This window comes from Vespa velutina, chromosome 1, assembly GCF_912470025.1.
Source record: "Vespa velutina chromosome 1, iVesVel2.1, whole genome shotgun sequence".
Lineage (NCBI taxonomy): Eukaryota > Metazoa > Arthropoda > Insecta > Hymenoptera > Vespidae > Vespa > Vespa velutina.
In genome coordinates, this window is record NC_062188.1 from 3,824,471 (window position 1) to 3,831,515 (window position 7,045).

Below are 7,045 nucleotides of genomic sequence, written 5' to 3' on the forward strand. Positions count from 1 at the left end.
AATATAAATTAATGTAAGAATAAGTATAATATATAGAATATACATATATACATATATATATATATATATATATATATATATATATATATACGTATATACATACATATGTATTAGGTTGGAAACTATGAAACGGACGTTGAATGAAAATAAAAAACTAAACAAAAATGCCCGTTTCATAGTTTCCAATATAATACTTATATATTAGGTTGGAAACTATGAAACGGGCGTTGAATGAAAATAAAAAACTAAACAAAAACGTACTTCAATAACTGGTTCCCATGTTTTCGTTTCAATCTTATGATATCTTATATAAGCCCATTTAGACGATTTGTTAAAAATATTAATTTTTCGACAATACGTTTTATCGATTTGAAAATTCTAAAATAATGTATATAAAATTATAATTAAACGTAAAAATTTAAACGGAGGGACAGAGAAAGAGAGAGAAAGAGAGAGATAAAAGATATTAAAAAGAAAAAGCTTTTATGTTACGAATATTACTTTAAATTCGATTTTATCAGGATTCGCATAAAAACAATTGTCCTTTGGAAATTCATCATCGTCCAATCGTAAGTGTATTTTTTTTTCAACATGGACAATCTTCGAGTTTTCTTCTATCGTAGCAACAATTTTTTCTCCCGACTTCATTGGCAAATCTTTTTCATCAATTTTTCTACTCATTTCATTGTTCTTGTCGTTCGTTGTCATCTCCTTAGATGATACAGTTATAGTTCTCTTACGTTCCGTCATTTCACTTTGTATTTTATATTCGCTAATATCCAAAAACTTTTCGAAATAAATGTTAGGACATTCGATGTCATCGTACGTCGATCGAACGCTTCGTACTTTTCTTTTCATTAATTTTATACAACGTCCATTCATTTCTCGACTAATTCTTTCAATAATCTCGATAGTTCGTTTCTTCCTAGCTGATTTTTCATTCCTCCGATTTCTCTTCGACATGATAATCTGAAATAAAATAAAATAAAAAAAGAAAAAAAAGAGGAACGATATAGAAGAAGAAAACAATAATATAGAAGGAAGAAAAAGAAAAATAAAGAAATAATAATTTTATTTATTATGCAAATAGAAATGACATTACTTGATCAAAAATAGGATGATCGTAAGGTAAACAGCCATCAACGATCTCATACTTTTCTAATAACCTACAATCATTAATGAAGATTTTCTTTTTTTTTTTTTTTAATCATTAAATCAAAATAATTTAACTTAATATTTCTTTTTTCTACCTGTTAATAAATCTCATACGATCGTTTTCCCATATCCTTTTTCTTTCTTCTAAATGACACAAATAATCCAATCGTTGATTCAAAAGTTCGTTCTAAATATATTACGAATTTTTTTTTTAATCTTTAATCTTACGTTTTTTTTAATAGATTCTAGAAAAGAAGAGGAAAAAAATCAATTGAGCAATTGTTATACCTTAAGTCGCATTAAGGAAAGAACGAATTTCTTTTGGATAGATTTTTTAAAAGATTCATTTTGAATATCCTGTAATTTCAAACGTAACGTTCGTTTTAATTTAGATAATTTTGTACAATCATAATTTTTATCTTCTCTTTTATCCTCGTGCCTTTCCTCCTCCAATTTCGAACATTCCTCGATACGAATTCGTTCATATTTTTTCAAGGCTAACAATCCTTTGAAAAGAAAAATAATAATAATAATAATAATAATAATAATAATAATAATAATAATAATAATTTAACGTTTGTTTAAACGTAACACTTGAGTTTAACGTAGAGGTTACCTTTCAAAACGTTAGATCTCTCACGTTTTAATCTAGCTACGGTTTTCTCGTCGAAAATATTTATTTCTTCCTAAAGACGCATAAAAGATTTGATATAAGAAAAAAAAAAAAAAATATATATATATATATATACAAGTAGGATTATAATTGATATACCTTCTTTTTCGCATTTTGAAAACGTAGAAGATTTTGACAAGCCATAACGATACGTTCTTCTCTATGCTATATGATTTTAATTTATATACCGATCGTATATTATTGAATTGGAGAACAAAAGATTTTGATTTTAGTCGATATGATCGAAGAATCGTTTTCGTTGTCGACTATTGATCGATAACAATTTTTAATACGATAAATCAATAAGACTTTTATAATATTTTATTTACATAGTATAATGATAGAAATTTTTCTATATAGTAAAAATAGTATTTATTATTTTTTATTATTTTTACTTTAATTTATTATTATTTATTATTACTATGTATACTACAGATATATGGTATATTATATATATGTATATATATACATATATAATTATATGTTATAGTCGAAAAACTGAAAGTTAAGTACGACGATGGGAGGGTAACACGCGATAAGAATAATTCACAGATTCCATAATTATCGTGATTCATCCACGGAATTACCGTACTTGGCCACTTTTCATTTGATTTTTTTTTTGTTCTTTTTTTTTTTAACCATCCTTCTCTTCTACGCCTCTTCCTTCGAAGAGATGAGATTTCCTGCCAGATGGAATCGTAACGAAAACGTTTTGGATAATAACGTACTACGAGATTATCATGGCTGCACCGAATGCATAATTCATGGTTATCCCCAGAGGAACTTTGAACCCGTTCTCTCGATCTCGCGCTACCAGATTTAAAAAGATCATATTATTTCAACGTTTTTCAACATCATGAATTTGAAATCTTTCAATAGCTCTCGTTTTGTCGAACGCACGAAACTCTGACGTTCTTTATTATTTTTAAATGTTTATAAATAATAATAAAAAAATTACAGATCTTCCATTGTCCATTGTCATGCGATATTGATTTAATGATTCAAAAAAAAAAAAAAAAATGAAAGAGAGAAAATACAGTACAAATAATACGTTTCAATGATATTACGAATATCGAAATATAATAATAATATGTTTCGTTTTTCTTCTTTCCTTTTTTTGTCTTTTATCAAATAAAAAAAAAAAAAAAAAAAAAAAGGAAAAAAAGAAAGAAATAATAATTATTATCGAGAAAATAAAATTGACATAAAATATTGAGCTTTAATCGAAATGAAAATTAATCGTTACAACGATACTTCCAATTTGTCATTTAGGTCGTTTTTAACGAGTATTAATGAAATATTACAATTTCGACATAGAAAATGTGATTAAAAACAAACAAACGAATAATATAATAGCTTAGCGATCATTGAAAATGATCGCTCGTGTTTTACGAGAAAAAAAAAGAAAAAGAGAATAAAAGGAAAGAGAGAAAGAAAGAGAGAGAGAGAGAAAGATAGAGAGGTGAAAAGAGATAAAAATTGTTCCCTATTAGCCATATGTCGAATAATTTCGAATATTAATAGGGACGTTGGGAGAGGAGGGTGGTGAGGAAGGGGGAATTTCACGGGGCAACTGACACCCATATCTTATAATAAGGAAAAATGAGTATTCACGCGTATAGACTAGGATGATGACGACGACGGCAGATTAATCGACATCCAATTATGTCTAATAACTTTTTAATTTACGATCGGTTGTATTTGACGCTCTGAAGAAAGAAAAAAATAACAAAAAAAAAAAAAAAAAACGAAAAGAATAACTAAAAAAGAAAAAGAATTACCATCAGTCGTCACTAGGCTCAAGTTTTCGCACCGTTTCTCAAACGATCCTCACGATAGAATAACATTAATACGAAAAAATGCGATCGACTAGTTCGCATTCATTTATTGTTTGTAGATTAAAAGTTGTTTAATTAAAAAAAAAAAAAAAAGAAAAAAGAAAAAAAAGGAAAGAAAATAAAAAAGAGAGAAAAACAAAACAAAAAAGGAAAAAAAGTAAAATAATAATACGAATAGCTATGGATTTCATAATAGAATATAACAATGATTACTGAACATGGAATAGATTGTTAATCTAAAAGAAATGCAAAAATTATAATTAATGTCATATGTCAAAAAAGTAAAATAATTATATCTATAAGTTATATTTCACATCGATAAATTATCAAACGTGGCAATAATTACGTATTATTTGCTCATTGAACTTTAACGAAAGGATCAACATCACACTATATATATTACATATATATATTATATATATATATAATTCTATTTATTATTATATACATATAATACTATTATTATTATTATTATTATTATTATATATATATATATACATATTATATATATTATTATATATATATAATAATAAATAGAAATATCTATATATATAATATATACTTCTATAATATAATAATGAATAGAAGAATAGTATGTGTGTGTGTGTGTGTGTGTGATCTTGACCTTTCGTTAAAGATATATATATATATATATATATATATATATATATATCTTTAATGATATAATATAAATATATATATATATTTTTTTTATCTTTCAACAAAAAAAAAAAATACGAAGAAAGTTGGCACGCGAAAGACGTCAACTACTTACAAACATATTATTTGAAAAAGTATTAAAGATTTCAGTCGTGAATAGTATACACGGTCGGGTCGTATATCCTTTCAATTGTTCCTTCTCTAGGTCTCTAGGTCTCAAAGTTACTCAGGTCAACCGAATCAGGAGGTGGTCCTTTTTCTAAGATCATTTCTCTTTTTTTCCAGTTATATTTATCTATCTATCTATCGTTCCTTATACTTTCTCTCTCTCTCTCTCTCTCTCTCTCTCCCTCTCTCTCTTTCTATCTATCTTAATAGTTGGTCGCGTGCCCGAACAGAAGTCACTTCGTGTCTTCTCGTAAATCATTCTAGAACTTAAATTCGTTCATACGGTGGCACACGTTTCACCTTCTTGTTAAACTACTGGATATTTACGAGCTTAAGTCTTCTTTCTCTCTCTCTCTCTCTCTCTCTCTCTCTCTCTCTCTCTCTCTCTTTTTCTGCTTCTCTCTTTTCTTCTTTTTAACCATCTTTCACTGTTCTGCTTACTGTTTACTTTCGTCTTTCATTCTGTTTTTTTCTTCCTCCCCCATTATACTCGACTTCGAAATGGCATTGGGAAACTTCGTAGGAGCCACTCGACCCAAAGACCCACTGGCTCTAAATTTTCTTGAAAAGTGCTAAATAGGCGCGTGAGTACGTGTCCGTACTACTTATCGATAAGTTTTAGCTTCCGAAACCTTTTCACTTTTAAGACCTGTCATGAGGAACAACAGTGGACACCTACTACGGTGGACGATCTTCTTTTATGTACAATGAGATGTAAGTTCTCACGCGATAGGATCGCGTATGCTACTGGTATTTCTACTAATGTCAGTTTTAAACGTTAGAATTCTTTAAACTTTGACGGACCTAAAATGAACCTAAATGAAAAATCTTCTGAATGATCTATAAAAGAATGAGAACAAAACGAACGATATCGATCTTTCATATCTTTTCTTTTCTTTTTATTTATTTATTTATTTATTTATTAGAATCTGTTAAAAAAAAAGAAAAATGACATATGTGACGATCCTGTTTGTCGATCAATAAATGCTAAGAAAAAAAAAAAATATATATATATATATATATATATATATATATATATATATTACAAACAATAAATATATATAAGATAATACATTTTTATCTTCGTATTACTTCTTTTACATTCATATTTTCTTATAGTTTAATTTTTGTATTATTTTTTTCTCTTATTCTTATCGCATAATTATATTTAACTATCATTAATCATTATTATTATTATTATTATTATTATTATTATTATTATTATTATTATTATTATTATTATTATTATTATTATTATTAATGTTATTATTATAAATCGGATTTATCATTTAGTGTCAAAATAATTTTTTCAATAAAATAATATAAAATAATATAAGAATTATGCATGAATCCTATCAATAATATTTCGATCTAATCTTGAAAATAAATATATACACGTTATTTAATCTATTATATTTATAAATAATATTTTATAAATTACTGTGATTGAAGAAGAGAGATCGAGATCGAGATCGAGAGAGGGAGAGAGAGAGAGAGAGAGAGAGAGGAGGAGACAGAGAGAAAGTGAGAGGAATGGTCACGGAACGCCCATCGAATTATCAATGCACACGTGCCTTTTGTGAAAAAATTCCGTCGAGTGGAGGAAGAAAGATAGAGATAGATACATAGAGAGAGAGAGAGAGAGAGAGAGAGAGAGAGAGAGAGAGAAAGAAATCGATGTGAAGAGGTCGGCGAGGGTAGAAGGAGGGACGCACCAGAGAACACGGGGGAGGTGTGACGCGTTACAGCTGGTTAAACAGCTGTACCCGGAGAAGGATAGCCGTGAACGAGGCGACAAATTCGAACAGGAGCCAGTAGAAAACTGTGTATGAAATTGGAGTAGGTAGGCTTCCCTAATTCCTCTATTTTGTTTTTTTCTCTCTCTTTTCCTTTTTTTTTACTTTTCTCTTTTTTCTCTTTTCCCTTTTTTTTTTTTTTTTTTTTTTTTTTTATTTTTTTTTGTTTTATTTTTTTTTTATTTAATTTTTATCATCTCTCCCTTATCTACCCACGCACCGTACTTCCACTTTTCTCCGAAAGAGAATTTATTTTTATCGCGACATCTTTATCTCCTTCTTTTTTATTTCTTTTTCTTTTTCTTTTTCTTCTTTTTTCTTTCTTTTTTTTTTGTCTTTTTTTTCTTTTTTTCGTTTCTCCTTTCTTTTCTTCTTCTTCTTCTTCTTCTTCTGTCGCGTCGTTTGGTGTTCGATTCTTTACAGTAAAAAAATTTTTCGACTGGTTTTACGCCAACTTTTTTTAAGTCACAATATAAAATATGAACAGTAGTAGAGTACCTTTGTATTTTTTTCACGATTTCCAGTGAAAGATGTTACATGAATACCATGAAATAACTATTAGTGTCTCAGAAAATAAAATTTACGAGTAAATCTCTCTCTCTCTCTCTCTCTCTCTCTCTCTCTCTCTTCCTTTTTCTCTTTTCGTTTCTTTCGAGTTAAAGTATTGGGTCCTTCTCTATTCCGTAAATTCACAGGAAACTTGTCCTTGGCACTGGTGACCTACTTACTGAATTCCCCTATTGTTAAAATACAAA